The sequence below is a fragment of the Schistocerca piceifrons genome, chromosome 8 (genome assembly GCF_021461385.2).
Source record: "Schistocerca piceifrons isolate TAMUIC-IGC-003096 chromosome 8, iqSchPice1.1, whole genome shotgun sequence".
Taxonomy (NCBI): Eukaryota; Metazoa; Arthropoda; class Insecta; order Orthoptera; family Acrididae; genus Schistocerca; species Schistocerca piceifrons.
Genome location: NC_060145.1, coordinates 257,521,911 through 257,547,757, shown reverse-complemented (window position 1 = coordinate 257,547,757; position 25,847 = coordinate 257,521,911). Strand labels below are relative to the sequence as shown.

Here is a 25,847-nt window from a genome sequence, read left to right as displayed (position 1 = left end):
TCACTTAAATATTGATATCGTGCCATTGTAGCAGCAGTAATCGATCTAAGAACTGCGCCAGACACTTTTCTATAGGCGTTGCCGACCGCAGTGCCGTATTCCGCCTGTTTACATATCTCTGTATTTGAATAATCGTGTCTATACAGGTTTCTTTGGCGCTTCAGTGAACATCTACATAAATGTTCGTCAAGCCATCGGACGGTGCCTGGTTGGGAATTCCCTGTACCACTACTAGTCATTTCCTTTCCTGTTCCAAACGCACGCAGAGCGAGGGAAAAACGACTGTCTACATACATCCATACGAGCTCTAATTTCTCTTATCTTCGCGATCCTTACGCGAAATGTACGTTGCAAACAGTAGAATCATTCTGCATTTAGCTTCAAATGACTGTTCTCTCAACAGTGTTCGTCGAAAAGAACGTCGCCTTCCCTTCAGGGGTTGCCATATCAGCTCCTGAATCTTCACCGTAATACTGACTTATTGTTCGAACCTACCGGTAACAAATCTAGCAGCCGAACTCTGAAGTGCTTCCACGTCTTTCATTAATCCGACATGCTTTGTATCTCAAACACTCGAGCAGTACTCAAGAATGGGCCGCAATACTGTCCTATAAGCGGTACCATTTACGGATGAACCAAACTTTCTTAAATTTCTCCCAGTAAACCGATGTCCACCATTCGCTTTCCCTACTACACTCCTTATATGCTCAATCCGTTTCATATAGTTTGCAGCGTAACACCTAGATATTTAATCGACGTGACTTCGTCGAGCAGAACACTACTAATGCTGTAGTCGAAAATTGCGGGTTTGTTCTTTCTATTTTACTGCATTAAGTTACATTTTTTTGCGTTTACAGAAAGCTGCAATTCATCATACCAATTAAAAATCTTGTCTGTCATCTTGTAGCCTCCTACAGCCACTTAACTACGATTCCTTTCCGTCCACCACAGCATCATCACCAAAGAAACGCAGATTGCTGCTCACCCTGACCGTCAGATAATTTATGCATACAGAGTATAAGAGTGGTCCTATGACACTACCCTGGGGCACTCATGATGGTACCCTCGTCTCTGACCGACAATCGCGTCGAGGACAACGCACTGGGTTCTATTACTTAAGAAATCTTCGAGTTACTCACATATCTGGAAACCTAAACCGTACGCTCGCACCTTCGCCAGAATTCTGAAGTGGGGCACAGTGTCAAACGCTTTCCGGAAATCTTGTTGTTGTTGTTGTTGCAGTCTTCAGTCCAGAGACTGGACTGATGCAGCTCTCCATGCTACTCTATCCTGTACAAACTTCTTCATCTCCCAGTACCTACTGCAGCCTACATCCTTCTGAATCTGTTTAGTGTATTCATCTCTTGGTCTCCCTCTACGATTTTTACCCTCGTTGCTGCCCTCCAGTACTAAATTGCTGATCCGTTTATGCCTCATAATATGCCCTACCAACCGATGCCGTCGTCAAGTCAAGGTGTGCCACAAATTTCTCTTCTCCCCAATTCTATTCAATACCTCCTCATTAGTTGTGTGGTCTACCCATCTAATCTTCAGCATTCTTCTGTAGCACCACATTTCGAAAGCTTCTATTCTCTTCTTGTCCAAACTATTTATCGTCCATATTTCACTTCCATACATGGCTACACTCCATACAAATACTTTGAGAAACGACTTCGTGACACTTAAATCTATACTCGATGTTAACAAATTTCTCTTCTTTAGAAACGCTTTCCTTGCCATTGCCAGTCTACATTTTATATCCTCTCTTCTTCGACCATCATCAGTTATTTTGCTCCCCAAATAGCAAAACTCATTTACTACTTCAAGCGTCTCATTTCCTAATCTAATTCCCGCAGCATCAGCCGATTTAATTCGACTACATTCCATTATCCTCGTTTTGTTTTTGTTGATGTTCATCTTATATCCTCCTTTCAAGACACTGTCCATTCCGGTCAGCTGCTTTTCCAGGTCCTTTGCTGTCTCTGACAGAATTACAATGTCATCGACAAACCTCAAAGTTTTTATTTCTTCTCCATGGATTTTAATTCCTACTCCGAATTTTTCTTTTGTTTCCTTTACTGCTTGCTCAATATACAGACTGAATAACATAGGGGATAGGCTGCAACGCTGTCTCACTCCCTTCCCAACCACTGCTTCCCTTTCATGCCCCAGAAACATGGAATCTGGCTGTCGCCCTCCATCGATGGTTTGGAGGATATCGTGTGAGAAAGAGGCAAGTTGAATTTCGCGGGAGCGATGATTTCAAAATTCGTGCTGATTTCTAGACAGAAGCTTTTCTGTCTGAAGGAAATGTATTACATTCGACTCTTTCAGCTGCTTCGTTAACTGATTCCTGATGGTACTAGATGTGATACCAGAGAATACGCCATACTGTGACTTCGTAGGCTTTCACGGCATAATAAGCCATGAAAGTCTCTTCGCGTATGCTGCTGCATCCTGAAATGAACTCGGTTCGATATTTCGGCGATCCAACCGTTCGCCATCTTCAGAAGAATGCTGTTTCTACTCAGCGGGGCACATCAGCAGAAGCAGCATTCTCCTGAAGATGGCGAACAGTTGGATCGCCGAAATATCGAATCGAGTTAAATTTAGGTTCTGGCAGAAAACCCGAAGAGACTGTCAATACGCCATACTGAAGGATATCCTGTTCCCAGATCTTTGTTACGGCCAAAAACCGACTTCACTGGACTAGCAACTGCTCTGCCACGGCCCAAGGCAATGTTTTATACAGGTCGACATTAATATGAGGTGTGTCGACCCTTCGGCTTAGTGACGGTTTGAACTCTGCTGGGGAGGTGTGTGAAAGTCTGTAGAGAAATGGCAAACCATTCTTCCACAGCAGCCGAAACCAGAGAAGGTGTTGCGAGTGACTGCATAAACGATGCACTGGTATTATAATAACGCTGTTGGACTGTACTACGTTTTCTTCCCAAACTCATTTCCCTTTATTTAGTGTTCGTTTTAAGTTCTGAAATTAAATCCCTTCCTTTCGTGAACATCAACCAGGCTCTTTAGTGCAAATTGTGATTGATGGGAAAAGCGTTTATTTGTTTTGCTCACAGCATCGTTAGGTGCATAGTTCAATAAATGAATTAGCGCACTGCAAACAAAGCACAGAGGTCGAGAGCGCCAACTGTTGTCTTTTTACATTAACTATTTAGCCCAAAAAAAGGATTTGAAATGCATGTAATTGATTACAGTGGTTTATCCAGCAAGCCCTAGCGATAAAGCGCTTGTGAACGTAAACTATGTGTCGACAAATAGTTAACCTTCGCAGTCTAAACGGAAAACAGACTGATTTGTGTTAGAACGAAAATAAGTATTCGATACTGCAAGGAGAATAAATGGAACCACGAAGGATGCAAAGATTACGAAATCAAAGCGAGACGACAAAGGAGTTATTGCTACGAAACTCTCGACGCAAACTTATCTTTCGTAACCTGAAATAGCTACTAAATTAAAAACAATCTTTGCTAGGCCGTGAAATTCGTACGCGATGAAAATGATTGTCACTGAACTAATAAGTGAGGTGAAGGGATAAAATAATGTCCTTGGTTGATCTTATGCAAGGTATTAGTACAAACCCTCATGGTTACTGAACTCCGTCCGAACAAGCCTAGGAAGGCCCAACGATACCGACCGACTGCCGCGTCATCCTCAACCGATAGGCGTTACTGGATGCGGGTATGGAGGGGCATGTCATCAGCACACGTGTCTCACGGCCGATGACAGTTTTCGTGACCGCTACTTCTCAGTCAAGTACCTCCTGAATTTGCCTCACAAGGGTTGAGTGCATCCCGTTTGCCAATAGCACTCGGAAGACGCTGACAATGACCCATGCAAGTACTAGCCAAGCCCTCCAGTGCTTAACTTCGGTGATCTGACGAGAACTAGCGTTACTACTGCGGCGTACCGTTGGGTGTTGCTTAATACTACGATCTTGATAAATGTTAATTCGTGTAGTTAAATTGATGAAAGCAACGAAATAAATATATGAGAAAGTACATTTTTAAAATTTTCCTCGTTAAGAAAATCACCGGTCTGGCTAAAATGCTTTAATAATGGATTAAAAACAGTTTTGGTTGCAATAAAATATTTACTTACGGTGCTTATAGTTTTCGATCGGAATGCGGCAACCTTCACATCATTTTTACCATGATGGTAAGCGGTGGCGGTGAACGGAGCAGATGTTGTGACTCCACGTACGTCAACTGCTCACTTTCTTCGAGTCACAACATCTGCTTGGTTCACCGCCACCGCTTACCATCATGGTATAAATGGCCTGAAGGTTGTCGCATTCTGACCGAAACCGGTAACCATCGTAAATAAATATTTTATTGCGGTCAACACTGCTTTTAATCCATTTTTAAAGACACAAGATTTTGTTTTCACCTCAGGATTGTTATTTGATGTCAAAAAGATCAAGGATTCTGCACAGAATAGTCTGACTAATGTTACATGAATTATTTCGTGCACTCAGCACAACCATACTAAGACCAGTTCTCCGAGGTACGTTTGAAAATTATGCAAAAAATAAAACAATTTACTTGGTGAATAAAATACCGGCTTGCTAAACCCCGCCACGAATCAGATAGAACACGTAAACGTGGTGGAATCTGCCCACATTGATGACAACCGTAAGTGCCACTCTGCTAGTGATCCGATAATATTACCTAAGCAACGATACTGCTCCAGTATAAGTTGCCAAGTCATAAAAGAAACTCTTTAGGGGTACATCTGCGCGTTCTCGGGGCCTTACCACGTAGGATTAAAGGAGTACATCGAGAAAGTTCAAAGCAGGGCAGCACCTTTTGTATTATCGTGAAACAGGGGAGAGAGTGTCACTTACATGATACAGGATCTGGAGTGGACATCGTTAAAATAAAGGCATTTTCGCTGTGGCGGAGTCTTCTCACGAAATCTCAATCACAAACTTTCTTCTCCGAATGCGAAACAAAATTGTTGATGCCGACCTACACAGGGAGGAACGATCATCATAATGAAATAAGGGAAATCAGAACTCGCACGGAAAGATATAGATGTTCGTTTTTTCCACACGCTCTTTGGGATTGGAATAATAGAGAATTATTGTGAAGGTGGTTGGATGAAGCCTCTGCTAGGCAAAGTGTGATTTGCAGAGTGTCCATGCAGATGCACATATAGAAACACCATACCTTGTGTTCTGGAGTCGGCACTTAGAAAGTATTATGTTAGATTCTCACTACGACGGCCTGAGTACATATCATAAGCTGTCTTTAGTTTCCTTGCTCCGAGTAATGCAAGGTAGCCTCAATTAAAAGCACGCCATATCATACACGAGCAAAACACAGTTTTTCCTCAGAGCGACCCAAACAAAAGAGAACGAAACAGAACGCCTTGTTTTCCTTCAAAACCCGCGAGCTCTTTGTGGTCCGCCTCGGTAGCTGCGCGGTCAGAGCGACAGATTGCTAACTGAAGGGGCCGGAGTTTGATTCCCAGCCGGGTTGTTTTTCTCCATTCGTCGACTGTGTGTTGTGTTGTTCTTATGCTCGTATCATCGTAAAGGACAAGAAAATCGTCTCCAATATGCTGTCGTGCCGCCTTTTTGTTACTGATATGGTTGAATGGGCACGCAGCGAAAGCTAATAAAATGAAATGATAGTAATAACAATAATAGCGATAATAAAAGCTATGTGTGAGGATCACGCCCTCGCTAGATATCGGCCGAAGCCGCTCTCGCCTCAAAGACTACAGGCAGAGAGAGACGTGTAGCCGAAGCAGCCTTCGATGAGCGGAAGCCAATCACTGTGCCGCATATATAATAGCAAAAATTGATTGCGTGACGAAGGTAAATAAAAACAGAAACCATGCAAAGTGACCGATTTTAATGGACACCTTTCAAGTTGTATGAAGATGGTATCTATTCTTTCGGACATGTCCGAAAGAACAGATACCATCTTCATATGGTTAAGGCTAACCGGCCATTGACCTTCTTCTGTGCTGGATGCACACGCATTGCCCAACCTCTTATGGGGCTCGGTAAGATTGTTTGCCGCGAGTAGTGAGTGTAATGCGCAGGGACGCCACGACTGCAGTGTGTGGACATTAAGTTGGGGATGTGGGCTTCACGTGGGGCGTGCAAGGGATAAACCCCTGCAGTCTCGCTATCCTCTGTGCCATCGGTGGCTCAGATGGATAGAGCGTCTGCCATGTAAGCAGGAGGTCCCGGGTTCGAGTCCCGGTCTTGGTACACATTTTCAACTGTCCGCGTTGATGTATATCAACCCCTGTTGCCACAGCTTAGGGTCTTGATTTAATTATCATTACTTTCAAGTGTGCTGTAGGCCCTGCTGCATTGGCCAGCCGTTTGCATTACAAGTAACGTGAAGTAATACTCGTGGTGTAGTGAAATCTACCAGGTATTTATGAGTGCCGGTGCAATCAAACGCGGAATGCTAGCAGCGTGTGGGCTATTGCAGAGCGTGAGCTTGTATGGCCACTTGGTTGCGAAAGATACAAGGAAGAATTGAAACGAAACGGGCACATCGACCACAGATTTTTTAATAACTTTCTATATTAGGTAACCGGAATATGTAGACGTGCATTGAAACTCCTCAATGAACATCGAATTCAAACTGACTGCGTAAGAGACAAATTATTTTACAGTATACACAAAAACAGTGATACCAGGGAATCGAACTTACTTACTACCAATGAGAGGGTTTTTTAGAATCTAAATGGTGATCTATGGCACCAGCATTTACAGATGTTCCGGTCCACGTGAACGCACGACTCAAACTCACACACGAAGAAACTATGTACCATTTTCAGTCGGAAAGCCTTGTAATTGTATAAAATCCCGTTAAGTGCGCTTATGACTCGCGCACCGCGGGCTATTTGTATAGGCAGTTCATCCAGTCCCTGAGATCGAGTATTTCGATGCTTTTTGCCTGTTATCGATATGGATACTGGGAAGATATCAAAATATCTAGCGTAAATACACGTGTCTTTTCACTGTAATGTATTGAAAGCGTTAAGTTCATACATCGCCAAGGGACCACACACCTTAGTACGTGACATAAGTTCCAACTTAATACGTCTACCCTTTTCTTAGAAAAAAGGGGCATATCAGATGGACAGGCAGACTATCGGATAACAAATGACAAAAAAATTATCGTTTGATATAATTAAAAATAAAGAATATTCGTTATTTTCTTGTAGTTGTACAGTGGAGCCTTGTTTACTGCCAAATTTCATGATTGTTGGTCCACGGGAAGTACCGTGTAGACTTTGATCAGTGAGTGTGTGTGTTTACGGCTGGAGAGAAAGACAGATAGACGGACGGAGACCAAAGTGATCATGTAAAAGTTCCGTTTTCACCAAACGAGGCACGGAATGCTAAATTTCACAGTGCGTAATCGTAACACTGGAATAGAAGCACGTCCTACGCGAGTGGGACCGATTACATTTGCAGCGCATTGCTTAAACCAATAGCAAGTAGCAATTTCAAGAAGAAATTTGCACCAGCGTGATGTGAAGCAACAACCTGTGACCATGTGACTGACAAGAACCAAGCCCAGGCCAGTAGTGTTTAAGACTGGCAAACAAGAGCAACTGCAAACTGGGCCCACGTCATGCCGGAAAACGAAACGAATTTTCATGGCAAGTCGACCGAATGAACGCAGCAAACAAAACAGCTTCCCGTGAGTCTCCTGCAAATTCAGATCGCTCCAAGCACTATGGGACTTGACATCTGAGGTCATCAGTCCCCTGGACTTAGAACTGTAAACAGAACCTGGATTCATCCGAAAAAATGACGTTTCGCCATTCCTGCACCCAGGTTCGTCGTTGAGTACACCATCGCAGGCGCTCCCGTCTGTGATGCAGCGTCAAGGGTAACCGCAGCCATGGTATCCGAGCTGATACTCCATGCTGCTGCAAACGTCGTCGAACTGTTCGCGCAGATGGTTGTTGTCTTGCAAACGTCCCCATCTGTTGACTCGGGGATCGAGACGTGGCTGCACGATCCGTTACAGCCATGCGGAGAAGATGCTTGTCATCTCGACTGCTAGTGATACGAGGCCGTTGGGATCCAGCACGGCGTTCCGTATTACCCTCCTGAACCCACCGATTCCATATTCTACTAACTCATTGGATCTCGACCAACGCGAACAGCAATGTCGGGATACGATAAACAGCAGTCGCGATGGGCTACAATCCGACCTTTATCAAAGTCGGAAACGCGATGGTACGCATTTCTCCTCCTTACACGAGGCATCACAACAACGTTTCACCAGGCAACGCCGGTCAACTGCTGTTTGTGTATGAGAAATCGGTTGGAAACTTTCCTCATGTAAGCACGTTGTAGGTGTCGCCACCGGCGCCAACCTTGTGTGAATTCTCTGAAGAGCTAATCATTCGTATATCACAGCATCTTCTTCCTGTCGGTGAAATTTCGCGTCTGTAGCACTTCAACTTCGTGGTGTAGCAATTTTAATGTCCAGTAGTGTATTTTCAACCATCGTTTTCTCATCTATAAATACTCATCCCAACATTAAGGATTTGTACCTCTTGTATTTGTCGCCTGTCCACCTTTGCTCCGCGTTTGCTCCGCACAGCGACAGTAGGAGTGGCTCTACTTGGCCGCCGCCCCAGTCGGCGGTGAATCACCTCGCGGCACAACTTCCGCCCCCGCACGGCGCGCCCCCACGCGCCTCACTCTTGCCGCGACGCTCGGTTACAGGTTGCGCCCGCCCGGTCCGCCCATTACGCTGATGGCTCGGAATAACAGGTGGGCAAAGTTTGCGCCGCTGTGTGCCGGGCTGGCGACCATTAGGCCCGGAGCTGGCCGCAATTACCGACAAATAAATGAGTCGCGGGCAGGGCCGCGGTCAAGCGCCGGCTAGAGGACTCCTCTTGCACAGTGCACTGCTGCCCTGCAGTGTCAGCGTTCGACTTAATCGCCCCCCCCCCCCCCCCTTCCGTGCAGCACAGTGATGAGCAAGGCGCCCTCTGCGCTCTGTCTGCACCGCCGCTTACCGCTGCTTCTGGGGAGGACGGTCGTAACGGGGAAAAGTGCCTGGGTGTCGAGGGTTTGTTGTTACTTAGCTGACACTGCATCTTAGGAATCATGTTCTCGGTTGTTATAGTAAATGAAGAAACACAACTATCATTGATCACCTTCGTTAATACGCTTTCACACAAAAACACCAACGACGCACGACGAAGTAATTATCCGAATGTGATGGAAATGGGGCGAAAATCCGTAGATGTTATGTATAGGTACACACAAAAAAAAAAAGTGATTATAATTTCAGAAAAACTGAATAATTTATTCAAGAGAAAGAGATTCACGAAGTGAGCAAGTCAATAATGCGTTCGTCCAACTCTGACCCTTATGTAAGCATTTATCCAGTTTGCACTGGTTAATAGAGTTGCTCGATGTCCTCCTGGCAACGGCCTAGTGGCAGTGGATACACCGAAGTTAAGCGCTATTGGGCGTGGCCGGCACTTGGATTGGTGACCATCCAGCCGCCATGCGCTGTTGCCATTTTTCGGGGTGCACTCAGCCTCGTGATGCCAATTGAGGAGCTACTCGACCGAATAGTAGCGGTTTCGGTCAAGAATACCGTCATAACGACCGGGAGAGCGGTGTGCTGACCCCACGCCCCTCCTATCCGCATCCTCCTCTGAGGATGACACGGCGGTCGGATGGTCCCAGTAGGCCACTCGTGGCCTAAAGACGGAGTGCTTTTGATGTCCTCCTATGGGGTATCCGGCAGAATTCCGTCCGATTGGCGCGTTAGATGGTCAAATTCCGAGCCGCTGAAATGTAAGCCCAGGAAGGCTTGCTATGAAGGCGAGAAGAAAACGGGGTTCGAACCGCTCTGACGCTTAAATTTTGAATAAAAATCATCAGACACGGTGGTCGTAGACTTCCGGCATAAGAAGTTACCCTCATTCTGCCAATGGCCCTGTCAAAGAGGGCGGAGGAGCAGACAGAGGTTCGGGGCGCTCTCTTGTACTTCATGCGGGCAATTGCCCGTAAAGGCGGATGAATCAGCAATGATCAACGGTATGAGGATGCAGAAGGCAATGGAAACCGCTGCATTAAAGACCCACAATTTGTATCCACAGTACAAGTGGCTTGTAGTTGAAAACGTGGCATGCTGATGACTCCATTGGCGAAAGATTTCCGACTAGTCGCCCATTTTGGTCTCCGGAAGAGGACTGCCAAGAGGGAGTTGACCATAAGAGAAAGACTGAATAGCCAACGAAAGGGTAACGTTCGAAGAGTCCGGGCGAGGAATGTCAGACGTTTGAACATGACAGGGAGAGAAAATCCAAAAAAAGGTAAATGACAAGGTTCAATTTAGATACAGTGGACGTCAGTGAAGTGAAGACGATAAGGATTGCTGGTAAGATGGGTATCGGATAATATCAAGAGCAACAGAAAATGATATAACGGGAGAGGATTCATAATGAATAGGAAAGCGGGGCAGAGAGTTACTGCGACCGTTCAGTGATAGGTTTGTTCTCCTCAGAATCGGCAGCAAACCAACACCAACAACAATAATTTAGCAAATATGACGACGTCACAAGCAGATGAAGAGACAGAGAAAGTACGTGAGTATATTGGACAGGTAATTCTCTGTGTAAAGGGAGATGAAAATGTAATAGTCATAGGGGATTGAAATGCGGTTGTAGGGGAAGGAGTAGAAGAAAGAATTACGGGAGAATATGGCCCTGGTATTAGGAATGAGAGAGGAGAAAGACTAATTGAGTTCTGGAGTAAATTTCAGCTAGCAATACCGCGTACTCTGCTCAAGAATCACAAGAGGAGGAGATATACTTGGAAAAGGTCGGGGGATACGGGTAGAATTAAGTTACAGTACATTATGATCAGGCAGGAATTTCGCAGACATATACTGGGTTATAAGGCGTACCCAGTTGCAGATACAGATCCGGATCACTACGCAGTAATGATGGTGAGTAGCCTGAAGTTTAGGAGACCAGTCAGAAAGACACAATATGCAAAGACGTGGGGTACGGAAATACTAAGAAATGAAGAGATACACTTGAAGTTCTCTGAGACTATAGGTACGCGATAATGAATTGCTCAAAAGGTAGTTCAGCTGAAGAGGAATGGACATCCCTAAAAAAAGGTGATCACAGAAGTTGTAAAGAAAAATGTAGGTATAAGGAAGATAACTACCGAGAAACCACGGGTAACAGAAAAAAAATACTTCAACTGATCGAAGAAAATAGTATGTAAAAATTTTTCAGTGGAATTCAGGAACACAGAAATATAAGTTACTTAGGAATCAAATAAATAGGAAGTGCAAGGAAGCTATGACAGAATGGCTGCATGAAAAAGTGACGAAATCAAAAAAGAAATTATTGTCGTGAGGATTGACTCAGCATATAGAAAAGTCAAAACAGTTTTCGATGAAATTAAGAGCGAGGCCGGTAACACTAAGAACGCAATGGGAATTCCACAGTTAAATGCAGAGAACAGAGCACATTAGTGGAAAGAGGATATGGAAGGCCTCTGTGTAGGAGAGGATTTGTCTGATGAGGTGAAAGAAGAAGATACAGATGTCAAAAGCGAAGAGGTAGAATCAGAATTTAAAACGGCTTTGTAGAGCTTAAGATCATATAAGGCACTAGGGATAGATGACATTTCATCGGAATTTCTACAGTCATTGGGGGAAATGGTAACAAAACGTATATTCAAGATGGTGTATAGAACGTATGAGACTGGCGACATACGTTGGTGAGTCAAATGAAAACCTTAAATTTGTAATAACAAATCGAAATTTCGCGCTGTTATACTGTAAGTTGGTAAGTGTGCTACAAACTGCGTGCAAAATGGCCTTAGGTGGCAGCATAGTGCAGATGCACACATACCGATGCAGTATCAGTATAAAGATGGCCGCCCCAGTTGCGACTTGCACCAGGGAAGAACAGCGTTATTCGGTTTTTGCGTAGTGAAGGTGTGAAACCTATTGAAATTCATCGACAAATGAAGGTTCAGTACAGTGATGCATGTTTGTCACAGCAGCAAGTCTACGAATGGAGTAGGAAGTTTGCAAATGGTGTGACTTCTGCGGAAGATGTTCCTCGTCCAGGTAAGGCTCAACGAGTTGTGATTCCACAGAACACTGCAGCAGTTGAAGCCATAGTGAAGAAAACCGCCGAGTGACACTGAATGACATTGCAGCATGTTTACAGATTAGTCATGGGTCAGCACACCACATTGTGCATGATGTGCTCCAGTTTCACAAAGTGTCTGCAAGATGGATGCCACGGCAGCTGACTCCTGAAATTAGACAACGACGTGTTGATGCTTGTGAAGAACTTCTTCGGCGCTTTGAATGAGAAGGTGATGGTTTCCTTGCAAGAATCGTTACTGGGGACGAAACCTAGGTTCACTTCCACCAACCACTTCCTCATCCACCATACTCACCAGACCTTGCCCCAAGTGATTTCAATTGAAACATCCCCTTCGAAAAATTAGTGAATTACTGTGCTGATAAACCTATTATGTTATTTGATTTTCAAACAGCTGAGCAGAACTGGACGTACTCAGACATTTCTCTCTTTAATTATTCTGATGAAGACTGAACTGAAACACAATCGCCTCCAACTGCCCAAAGCTACGTGCTGTTCACATCCAGCTGCCCAACACTACAATAGCAAATATTCCAATAATGAAAACCAGCCACAGACTGCACACAGCACAGCGAGTGAATTTCATATAGAGCGCTACGTGGCGTTACCAGCATAGAAACCTGAACAGCCTACTTACACCATATATTTGTACCACTCAAAGAAGCAATGGGAGGAAAGAAGTTCGGTTCTGAAGAGGAACGCCACGCGGTGCATGAGTGGTTGTGCGGACTACCAAAAGAATTTTTTTCTAAAGGAATTTATGCACTTCGTAAGCTCTGGAGGACTTGCATTGAGCGTGGAGGAGATTATGTTGAAAAGTAATACAGCTCTGTATCACTTTTGCACAATAAATAATATTTAAAAAAATATTTAAGGTTTCATTTGACTCGCCCTCGTATCATCAGAATTTCGGAGAAACATCATTCACATGATTCCGAAGAGAGCAAGTGCGAGAATTACACGCAATCACCTTAACAGCTCATGTATCCAAATTACTGACGAGAATAATATACAGAAAATTGGAAAAGAAAATTGAGGATCTGTTAGGTGACGATTAGTTTGATTCAGAAAAAGTAAAAGCATCAGAGAGGCAGTTCTGCCGTTGTGGTTGGTAATCTAAGCAAGACTGAAGAAAAATAAAGACACGTTCACAGGATTCGTCGATCTAGAAAAAGCGTTCTACAATATCAAATGGTGCAGGGCGTTCGACATGGTGACAAGAATAGGGGTAATCTACAGGGAAAGGCGGGTAATGTACAATACGTATAATAACCATGAGGGAACAGTAAGGGTGGAAGACCAAGAAAAAAGTATTCGAAATAAATAGAGTGTCAGACAGGAATGTAACCTTTCGGCCTATTGTTCAATATATACATCGAAATCGAAAAAGCAATGAAAAAAATAAAGGAAAGGTTCAAGAGAGAGGTTAAAATTCATCGTGAAAGGGTGTAAATGATAAGGTTCACTGATGTCATAGCTATTTTCAGTGAAAGTGAGGAAGAATTACAGGATGTGTTGCATTAATTGAACATTCTAATAAGTACAGAATATGGACTGAGAGTAAACGAAGAAAGTCGAAGGTAAAGAGAAGATGAAGAAATGGGAACAGCGAGACCTGAACATCAGAACGCCACTCGGAGTGGCTGCGCGGTTTGAGGCGCCTTGAAACGGACTGCGAGGCCCCTCCCGCCGGAGGTTCGAGTCTTCCCTCGGGCATGGCTGTATGTGTTGTTCTTAGCATAAGTTAGTTAAAGTAGTGTGTAAGTGTAGGGACCGATGACCTCAGCAGTTTGGTCCCTTAGGAATTCACACACATTTGAACATTTTTTTAAACATCAGAACTGGTGTTGTCAAATTAAATGAAGTTAAGGTATTCTGCTACCTCAGTAGCAAAAGAATCCATGACGGACGGAGCAGTGAGGACATAGAAAGCAGACTATCACTGGTAAAGAAAGCATTCCTTACGAAGAGAAGTGTACTAGTATCAAACATAGGTTTTCATTTGAGGAAGAAATTTCTGATAATATATATTTACAGCACAGCATCGTATGGTAGTGAAACATGGGCTGTGGGAAATCCGGAACAGAAGAGAATTTGAGATGTGGTGGTACAGACGAATGTTGAAAATCATGTGTATTGATAAGGTAAGGAGTGAGGTGGTACGCTGCAGAATGGGCGAGGAAAGTAATATATGGAAAACACTGACAGGAAGGAGGGACAGAACGATAGGACATCTTTTAAGACATCAGGGAGTAACTTCCATGAGACTAGAGGGAGCTGTAGAGGGCAGAAACTCTGGAGGAAGATTGTAGTACATCTCGTAGCTAATTTAGGACGTACGTTGCAAGTGCTACTCTGAAATGAAAAGGTTGGCAAAAGAGAAGAATTCGTGGCTGGTCGCATCAATCCTGTCAGAAAATGGCTCTTAGCCCTATGGGACTTAACATGTGAGGTCATCAGTCCCCTACACTTAAAACTACTTAAACCTAACTAACCTAAGGACATCACACACATCCATGCCCGAGGCAGGATTCGAACCTGCGACCGCAGCGGTCACATGGTTCCAGACTGGAGCACCCAGAACCGCCCAGCCACAATGGCCGGCAACCCTGTCAGAAGATTGTTGACATAAAAAGTATTCCCTCCATCCGAGCGTTGTCTACACTAGTGAAGCTAAGAAACATTAAGACCTCCCGTTACTAGATTTCTTGGTTCGTAGGAAAGAAGACGGCTCCTTGGACCACAGCGTGTTCGGTAAGACAAGGCACGGCGACCTGTGTGTAAGAGAGAGTAGTTGCAGCACAGCGGCGAACTGCGGAATCTCTTCCATGGAGCTAGAACTACGTTACACATCAAATGAATTCGCAATTGCATGAGTGACAACGACTGGAAGTTTGGGTCTCGCCGTGCGTCGTGCACGGACAGCCAAATGGTAACGCGACCGCTCGCGATTGGCGGGAAATCCAGGTCCGAGTCCCGATCCGGAACAAATTGTCCTTGTCGTAATTCCATTCTCCAGCTGATGGGCAATCTTTATTCGGAATTGTGAATTCATTTGACGTATTTCGTAACGGCTGTGGTCGCCGCAGTGCCTGTACTTCGGACAAAAATGAATGTCCAAAGGAACTTTGCATCGTAACCAGAATAACACAGGCACTGCAATATCGTGGAACTATGGTAGTGCCAGAGACCTTATCAGTAGAGCTTAGTACTCCCCGTTCTCTATTTGTCCAGAATCGTTACTGTGCCTAGCAAATTCGTAGTACACACATATTTTTGTCCAACCACTGTATGTATTTCGAGTGAAACGCAAGCGACATTGTGAGTCCGGAAAACAACGTTTAGGTGGTTTGCAAAACTGTTGATTATAAGGGGGTGGTCGGGCTACGGGGCTACGAGAGAGGAGAGGACAGCAGAGTAAAGGGGCGGCAGAGGGTGCCACGGCAGCGCCAGGACGAACCACGTGAAGGCTCGTGGAGTGGCGGCGCCAATTACCGTAATGTGTTTGCCGACTTTGATGGACGGAGTTTGGAAAACTGTCGCGCCGTGTTATTAGCCAAATGAAGACTAGAGGGGTAGCGTGGGGTGGGTGGAGGCGTCGCGTTTCGTCGCCCTTGGCCGGGACGGGGGACAGGGGACAGGGCGGGGCCGTCCCTGCGCCCGAGACTAATCGCTGCGGAGGAATGTGGCGCTGCGACAGCCGCTGCGGTGCGGCTACCGGCGCCAGTGGAGGGGGCAGCACCGGCTCCAGGCAGGGAGACTGCTACTGAGGCCGCAAACCTCTGGCGGAAGTATAAATGCAACTTCTATAACGAGGAAAGAACACACTCTGGTTTGACCGTACTGTTAGGTCCGTGAGGTGACGCAGGGTGACTCACGGCGAGTTTTTGCAAACCACACAACTGAATGGTCCTGCGCACGTTAGAGCGCAGCGTGACGTGACGCACTTCCTGCGCTTGCTGACCCTGCGGATCGCAGTCTCCTGTACGCAGTTTACTGCGAGGCTCACGGTGGTTCTGGCTGTTGGTAGTTCGAAATGGAGGAAAAGCTAACTGAAGCCGTTCGTGTTACCAGAGTTCTGTATGATACAAGCCATGAAGATTACTTGAAAACGAAGCTGAAAGCTGAGAAGTGGGAGGCAGTGGCCAAGGAAACGGACATACGAAATGGTAAGTTGCATTGTAATTCGTTGTTAACATTCTACATTGACATTGTTAAAACTCTGTAGCAAATTTTCGTGATGTGCTCTGTCCTGGTTAAATGTTTATCAAAAAAGATGCCTAGGTTCCTTACAATATCATTCCTTACTAGCGTGTAGCCCTCCATATCTACCAGTGAAAACGGAGTAGATGGATTTGACCACGTCTTTGATATCAATATACACTCCTGGAAATTGAAATAAGAACACCGTGAATTCATTGTCCCAGGAAGGGGAAACTTTATTGACACATTCCTGGGGTCAGATACATCACATGATCACACTGACAGAACCACAGGCACATAGACACAGGCAACAGAGCATGCACAATGTCGGCACTAGTACAGTGTATATCCACCTTTCGCAGCAATGCAGGCTGCTATTCTCCCATGGAGACGATCGTAGAGATGCTGGATGTAGTCCTGTGGAACGGCTTGCCATGCCATTTCCACCTGGCGCCTCAGTTGGACCAACGTTCGTGCTGGACGTGCAGACCGCGTGAGACGACGCTTCATCCAGTCCCAAACATGCTCAATGGGGGACAGATCCGGAGATCTTGCTGGCCAGGGTAGTTGACTTACACCTTCTAGAGCACGTTGGGTGGCACGGGATACATGCGGACGTGCACTGTCCTGTTGGAACAGCAAGTTCCCTTGCCGGTATAGGAATGGTAGAACGATGGGTTCAATGACGGTTTGGATGTACCGTGCACTATTCAGTGTTCCCTCGACGATCACCAGTGGTGTACGGCCAGTGTAGGAGATCGCTCCCCACACCATGATGCCGGGTGTTGGCCCTGTGTGCCTCGGTCGTATGCAGTCCTGATTGTGGCGCTCACCTGTACGGCGCCAAACACGCGTACGACCATCATTGGCACCAAGGCAGTAGCGACTCTCATCGCTGAAGACGACACGTCTCCATTCGTCCCTCCATTCACGCCTGTCGCGACACCACTGGAGGCGGGCTGCACGATGTTGGGGCGTGAGCGGAAGACGGCCTAACGGTGTGCGGGACCGTAGCCCAGCTTCATGGAGACGGTTGCGAATGGTCCTCGCCGATACGCCAGGAGCAACAGTGTCCCTAATTTGCTGGGAAGTGGCGGTGCGGTCCCCTACGTCACTGCGTAGGATCCTACGGTCTTGGCGTGCATCCGTACGTCGCAGCGGTCCGGTCCCAGGTCGACGGGCACGTGCACCTTCCGCCGACCACTGGCGACAACATCGATGTACTGTGGAGACCTCACGCCCCACGTGTTGAGCAATTCGGCGGTACGTCCACCGGGCCTCCGGCATGCCCACTATACGCCCTCGCTCAAAGTCCGTCAACTGCACATACGGTTCACGTCCACGCTGTCGCGGTATGCTACCAGTGTTAAAGACTGCGATGGAGCTCCGTATGCCACGGCAAACTGGCTGACACTGACGGCGGCGGTGCACAAATGCTGCGCAGCTAGCGCCATTCGACGGCCAACACCGCGGTTCCTGGTGTGTCCGCTGTGCCGTGCGTGTGATCATTGCTTGTACAGCCCTCTCGCAGTGTCCGGAGCAAGTATGGTGGGTCTGACACACCGGTGTCAATGTGTTCTTTTTTCCATTTCCAGGAGTGTAGAATCGAAATTGTCGTCCGAGTACATTTCATTCTTGATGAGACCATGCACTTCTTGGAACTGATCACGGTTTAATCTAAAATAGTTCGTGAATTTTTCATCACCAAATTCCTTAGTTAAAGCGATTTCCCCATGACTTAGTCTTCTTTTCATGTACGCACTTTTTTCTGCTTTTTGTTTCATCAAAAAATGCTTGTTTAACCCTGTACTGTCTTGCAATACATTTATTCACAACCGGTTTCGATCATTGATCATCTTCACAGTCGAACTCAGAATCGGAATCCGATTCTGAACTTATATCTACTAACATAGCAGAAGTAGTCGCCTATTCTGCCAGAGCCAAAGTTCCTCAGCAAACTGCGTATTGAAACTGCAATCCAACTTGCGATGATTGTCGCCGTGACTCACGCAGCCGTGAGGAATTTGGCGTGAGCCCGCCTGTGTCACCTCACGGGCCTGCGTCTCATCTTGCGGCCCGCCTTATAGTCGGTGCATGAGCGATGGGGCACAGCATCGCCGAGGTATAGTCTGTCTGCAAACTCAAGAGCGAGCAGCGCTTTTGGTGGGGGACGTGCCCTTTCCCGGAAGAACGCTGTCACTGGCCTACAGGGGCACCCAAAATCAGTTACCCGTTACCTGTCCAGCGGTGTAGATCGGCATGCAGAGATATACGTTGTTTCTGTTCGGGGATCGTAGTTTCCAGTATCAGTCAGTTAACTCTGTATACTCACTGATACTTAGGTATCCGGAAGTGATGGATAATCGCCCTGCATTGCAAGAAAATGTGCAGAATAGGAAGACGAGGTACCTGCGGAGTAACGAGCGTTCAGTCGTCTCTAATGTTATGACAGCGTGTGCAAGGAGGCGACACAAAAAGAACTGTTTGCTAGTTTTACCAATCCCATTCAAAGGGCTGCAATTTATGCAAACGTCAGCCTCTCCACAATAGGATACACGAGGAAGGATGGTTTACTGGAATCGCCACGAAAGAAAACTAATAATTTCGGGAGGAAACCCATCGTTATAGACAGTTTCACAAAATCGGTCACACGACAAACGATGGAGGACTTTTACATGAACCAAAAACTAGTGCCGACATTACGGAAATTGCTTACTGCCGTAAAACAAAAAATTGATTTTCCTTGGCAGAAAGATGTTTTACACAAGACACTACGTGAAATAGGATATACGTGGAAAAGATCTGTAAGTAAACGAAAGATTCTGGTAGAGAGAACGGATATAATTGACTGGAGATCTAAGTACCTGATCCAGGTGAGGAAATTAAGGGAGCTAGGCATTCTTATAACAAAATGTAATACAGATTGTCTAATCTATTTTTATACAACACAAATAATCTTTGCTGCTATCAAAACACATAAACCTTTTTGACAACTGATAACAGAGTAAGTACCCAATATGCATAACATTGTACAGACACTTTGCAGACTTGTCTACGAAGACAAGCAAAAAATGTAATACAACACACGAAATTATAAATTTCTGGTTGCTTTTTAAACACACTTCGTATTGCAAGAATTGTTAAGTTTCAATGCAGCCCTTCAAAGGAAACTTCTAACATTAAGTAGACACACAAAGTAGGAACAAACCTTAAATCCTACATATTGACTGCAATATATGGGATTCGTTTTACGAATAGCAATAGAGGAACACACATTGACATGAACAGGCATTCGGTTCTATGTTTGTAGTAGAATTCTGACTTCCGGTCCTTTGTTAATATTATTTACTCTATAATGTTGTGTTTCAGAAGGAGCTATCGTCGTTTGTATTCCTGATAGTCTTAGCGCATTTGTCTAAAAATAAACGCAGCTGGAACGTATCTGTACACGGCGTCGCCACAGATTCAAAGCGCGCGCCGCGGCAGGGCCGGCACTACGTTGTGAAACAGCGCCTTGTGACGTAGGTGGGTAGGCAGAGTGGGGACTCGCTCGCTCGCTCTTCAGTTTACCGACAGACTATAGCGATGAAGTGGGGCTTTTCACTTACGACCACTTCACGAGTGTACCGTGAATATCAGGAATCCGGTAAGACATAAAATCTCCGACATCGCTGCGGCCGGAAAAGAATTCTGCAAGAACGGGACCAACGAGGACTGAAGAGACTCGTTCAACGTGACAGAAGTGCAACCCTTCCGCGAATTGCTGCAGATTTCAATGCTGGCCCATCAGCAAGTGTCAGCGTGCGAACCATTCGAGGAAACATCATCGATGTGGGCTTTCGACGCCGAAGGCCCACTCGTGTACTCTTGGTGACTGCATGACACAAAGCTTTACGCCTCACCTCGGCCTATCAACACTGACATTGGACTGTTGATGACTGGAGACATGTTGCTTGGTCGGACGAAGATTCACTTCAAACAAAGAATTGTTAGCTGGAGTTGACAACTATTTTGCAGGCGTGGAGGAAACTCATTTTCGAGATGGGATCAAGGCACTGGAACATCGTTGGACCAAGTGCATTAATCTAAAGGGAGACTAGAATGAGATTTTCCCTCTACAGTGGAGTGTGCGTTGATATGAAACTTCCTGGCAGATTAAAACTGTGTGCCGGACCGAGACTCGAACTCGGGACCTTTGCCTTTCTCGGGCAAGTGCTCTACCAACTGAGCTACCCAAGCACAATTCACGCCTCGTCCTCACAGCTTTACTTCTGCCAGTACCTCGTCTCCTACCTTCCAAACTTTACAGAAGCTCTCCTACATTGAAAAATAAAAAAAAAGTTTCAGTGATGTAAGTACTCTTTTCTGTTCCGTTCCGACAACTTTTCAAACCACCCTCGTACCATGAACAGCATAGTGAACGCATTAATTTAGTATTCGTTTTTTGTTCACGTGCTTCTGCAAATAAATGAACTGTACGTGTGTATTTTACTGTGTAGACTAATGGTTAGAAAATTAATCGTAGTTTTTGTTTTTGCGTAAGTATTGTGAATTTGGCAGCTTTCTAAAATAAATTTTCAGTGTAGAGAAATTTATTTCTGTTTAATAGCTTGCGGTCTCGGAGTTCAGTGAGGAATCTGCTCACCAACTTTTAGTGTTACTTTATTCTCCTTTGGTACATTTTTAAACTCACTAGCGCCATTTGAGACCTCATATCTATTTTGTACACAGTACGGTATGGCTAGCGACTGTGCTTGTTGTGGTCGGCCGGAGTGGCCGAGCGGCTCTAGGCGCTACAGTCTGGAACCCCGTGAGCCCTACGGTCACAAGTTCGAATCCTGCCTCGGGCATGGAAGTGTGTGATGTCCTTAGGTTAGTTAGGTTTAAGTAGTTCCAAGTTCTAGGAGACTGATGACCTCAGAAGTTATGTCCCATAGTGCTTAGAGCCAATTGAACCATTTGTGCTTGTTGTGAGCGGATACAAGGAGAGTTGGCTGCTGTCCGTAAACAGCTGGAAGCTGCTTTGGCTACCGTTGACAAGCTTCTAGCTAATGCTCGAAGTTGCGGTGACGTCGGGAAACCAGCAACGAGACCTCTGACACCTTTGGTGTCACTGGAATCCCCTTGTGGGCCGGACGTTACTCCGGCTTCCGATATGTAACATCTGACCGGTCCGTCCTCACTCCAGAGTGGGTGGCAGACAATGGTGGGTTCGCGTGTCACTGGGCGGAAGGCGAAAGAGAGAGCAGGCCTTGCGGCTGGCTCCATACGTCTTAGAAACAGATACGAGGTGCTTCCCAGTGATGATGATAACTTTGAGCCAGCGTGGGATGCCTCTCCTGTTGGGCCAGCGGTCCATTTTTCTGCCCAGTCCGGAAAAGTACAGAGGGTGGGTATGCTAGTCATTGGGTGCTCCAATGTTAGACGGGTGGCGGAGCCCCTCAGGGAGATAGCAGGCAAGGTGGGAAAGAATTCCAGTGTGCATTCGGTATGTTTGCCGGGAGGTCTCATCCGTGATGTGGAGGAGGCCCTGCCGGCGGCTATCGAGGGCAGTGTGTGCAACCGGCTGCATGTAGTGGCACATGTCGGCACGAATGACGCCTGCCGCTTGGGTTCTGAGGCCACCCCTGGCTCCTTTCGGCGGCTGGCTGATTTGGTGAAGGCAACTAGCAACGCACGCGGGGTGCAGACTAAGCTGTCTACAGGATGAAAAGCATTTAAACCGACAAACTCTGGGAGGTTGTAGGGGACATCAAAACAAATATTTTTCCCTAATGTAATTTTTTCCTGTGATGATTATTTAAACCGGTGGAGGCCGTATTACGCTCTTCAGTTGTTACAAGGCGTATTACGCTCTTAAGTTGTAGGCAACTGCTGTCCACTAATGTAGTAGTGCATTGTCTCTGTTTACTAATGGAGCGATGCACCTGGAGTGAGTACACTGATATGGTTGGTGCGTACTACGTAGCGCACCACAATGGACGAGCTGCACAGCGGGTTTATCAACAACAATATCCTAATCGCCGTATCCCGCATCATACGACCTTTGCTGCTGTGAACCAACGTCTGCATGAGACCGGGTCATCTAGCAGATTACCTGGACAGGAACGCCGTCGCACGGTAAGAACGCTGCAATTTGAGGAAGCTGTCTTCCAGCATATGGAGCAGGATCCTTCAATCAGAACTCGTGCAATTGCACGTAACATGGGAACGAATCAGACGAATGTAAGAAAAGTCCTTCGAGAGCAATTGTTACGTCCATTTCACTTACAGCGTGTCCACAATCTGGAACCAGTTGATTATCCACCCAGAGCACAGTTTTCGCAGTGGTAGCTGGAAGAGTGTGAAATGCATCCTACATTTCCATCCTCTGTGTTGTCTACCGATGAATCAACGTTCGGGCTTGATGGAGTCTTCAACATGCACAATTCGCATGTTTGGAGTGAAGATAACCCACATGCCACAGTTACTAGCGCTCATCAAGTGGGGTTCTTCGTTAATGTGTGGGTGGGTGTTGATGTGGAATGTTTAATTGGCACGTATCTGCTACCTAGGCCATTAAATGGCAGGCACTATTATAATTTTCTCGCCAGAGCATTGCCAGAATTGCTGGAAGACGTCCCGCTCCCTACAAGACAACTCATGTGGTTCCAACATGACGGGGCGCCGGCACATTTCAGTCGTCGTGTGCGTCGATTCCTGGACCGACGGTTCCCAGAAACGTGGATTGGCAGACATGGTCCTGTACCATGGCCTGCTCGATCCCCAAATATGTCCCCTCTGGACTTTTTTGTGTGGGGAGAGATGCGCAACCTTGTTTACGCAACTCCTGTTGAATCAGAAGAGGATCTGGTTGCCACGGTAGTAGCAGCAGCAGGAACAATTCAGGATACTCCTGGGGTCTTTGCCCGTGTCAGACAGAACATGATCCGACGGTGTAACCTTTGTTTACGTGTCAATGGAGGCATTTTTGAAAATCTACTGTAATTGAAATTGGGTTGTGTTAATGTGTTGTCTCTTGGTCATAAAAAAATGGAAAAGTGTTTGTTGGTTTAATTAATTTGTTACCAGAGAAATTTTCCTCTACCGGTTTAAATACTCCTCATAGGAAAAAATGACATTTGGAAAAATATTTGTTTTGATCCCCTACAACCTCCCAGAGTTTGTCGGTTTAAATACTTTTCACCCTGTATTTGTGGCATCGTACCCAGGGTTGATCCCGGTCCTCTGGTTTGGAACAGAGTGGAAGGTCTAAACCAGAGGCTCAGACGGCTCTGCGACGGTATCTAATGCAAATTTCTTGACCTTCACTATCGGTTGCAGAATTGTAGGGTTCCTCTTAATACTTCAGGCGTGCACTACACGCAGGAAGCGGCTACTAGGGTAGCGGAGTACCTGTGGTTTGCACATGGGGCTTTTTTAGGCTAGAGGACCCCACCCTTGGGAGCAAACACGATTTGTACGTTGAATCAGCCACAACGACTTCAGAGAATCTTGGTACTCGCAGATCAGAGATAGAAAAGATTAATATGATTTTCGTAAACTGCAAGAGCATCTAAGGAAAGGTCACAGAATTAGTATCGCTTATTGAAGGTGATAATGCACAGACAGTATTGGGAACAGAAAGCTAGTTGAAGCCAGACGTAAATGACAACGAAATCCTAAGTTCAGACTGGAATGTTTATAGTAAGGGTAGGTGAGTCCCCAATGGTGATGGCGTGTTTATAGCAGTAAAAAATTCTATAAAACCTAGCTAGGTTATGACAATTCCAAATGTGAATTAATATGGGTGAAACTATCAAAGAAAGGTCAAAATGGTTATCGGATGCTTTTATAGACCACCTGGGTCAGGATCAGTGGTTGTAGAGCGCTTCAGACAGAGCTTGCAGAATATCATTAGTAATTTTTCTGATCATGCCGTTGTAATAGGGGGTGACTTCAATTTTCCAGGTATAGATTGGGAGTGTTATGGCATCAAACCTGGTGCCAGAGACAGGGGATCGTGAGGAATTGTTCTGGATGTCTTGCCCGAACATTACCGTGAGCAGATAGTTGGAGAACCAACACGTGAGTGTAACGTCTTAGACCTCCCGGCAACAAACAGACCTGAACTTAACGTAGATGAAGGTATCAGTGATCTGTGACAGGATCTATGACGACTTGTCCTACAAGGAATGTTAAGAATGGTAGGAAGATATATTTGCTCAGCAAGAGTTACAGGATAAAAATTTATGAATATCTCAGCAGTCAGCATCAAATATTCGGTGATGAGGACGAAGATGTGGAGAACAAATGGAAAAAATTCAAATGCATTGTTCAATATGCCCTAGACAAGTATGTTCCGAATAAAGTTTTAAGGGATGAGAAAGATCCACCACCGTTTAATAGCCGAGTTAGAATAGCGCTTCGTAAACAAAGAGCACTTCATCTCAGGTTCAAGAGAAGTAAAAACCTAGCTGTCAATCAAAAGCTGAACGAAGCGAAAATGAGCGTAAGGAGAGCAATGAGAGAAGCGCTCAATGATTTCGAAAGTAAGACGTGTAACGTTCCCTGGCAAACTCACGTTATTAAAAAAAAAAAAAGAGTTTATTTGTACCATATACGCCGCTCTGGGCAAGTTGTATATATCGTAATTATTGAACAAAAATATTACTGAATGTGGTGTAAAAGACATTTGTTATTCTCCTTATATTTTTTGTTGTAATATTTGTCTGTATTTAGGATAGGAATTTTTTCTGTATTTATTATGTGATTGTAAAATGTGTCAGTATTTGCGATAGCAGAGATATGTTGCCAGAAGAGAATAATATCGTCAATTTGCAAAGAAATGTTAATAGTCAGCAATACTATTTAAGCACAATGCATTATGTATTCTTTGGTCTTCTCTGTTCAGAAGTCATTGCGGTAGGACACTGTGAAAGAGTTTTTTACGAATGGGTAAACTTCTTTTGTCTCTGTCTGGACTTAGCCGCCATTAGACAATGCGTTACGAATTAATGTGAGTTGTATTGTTGTTTGATCTAAATATATTAGAGTTTATCAAAAGTGTGAATTATTTATGTAAATTAGCTTGCCCACGTCATCTATAAAATTTCTTTAAGAATTTTTCAGCATTTTTTAGCGGTGTTGCTGGGCTGTGCCGCGACCAACAATAGCAAACCCGTAAATCGGGAACAGATGCATAAAAATCAATGGTGAATTAAGAAATTGTTCTTCTTTTTCAGTGATCCTGTGGCTGATAAAATTTGAATTAATTATACGTTTGTGCATTCGTAGGCGGATAGCTAATGTTAGTTAACATTGAAATTTAAACAGTTTGGTTCTTTCAAAATATCTTAAATGTGTAATGAAGTAGGTTTATTCAATGATAAATGTCGGCTTGGCAATAATTAAAACATTTTCTGCTAATAGAGGTAATCTTGTGTTCTATGGCTAGTGCCGGGATAAAATTCAGTAAAAATATTTAACAA

At 45.2% G+C, this 25,847-nt stretch overlaps 2 non-coding genes across 2 annotated transcripts; one reads left to right on the top strand and one right to left on the bottom strand.

Moving 5' to 3' along the window:
• Positions 1-6,175: 6,175 nt before the first annotated feature.
• On the top strand, positions 6,176-6,250 carry Trnat-ugu. The gene has a single exon. It is a non-coding gene; the product is annotated as a tRNA-Thr (tRNA).
• A 14,292-nt stretch (positions 6,251-20,542) lies between these two features.
• Trnas-aga lies at positions 20,543-20,617 on the bottom strand. Its single transcript has one exon. It is a non-coding gene; the product is annotated as a tRNA-Ser (tRNA).
• Positions 20,618-25,847: the final 5,230 nt, after the last annotated feature.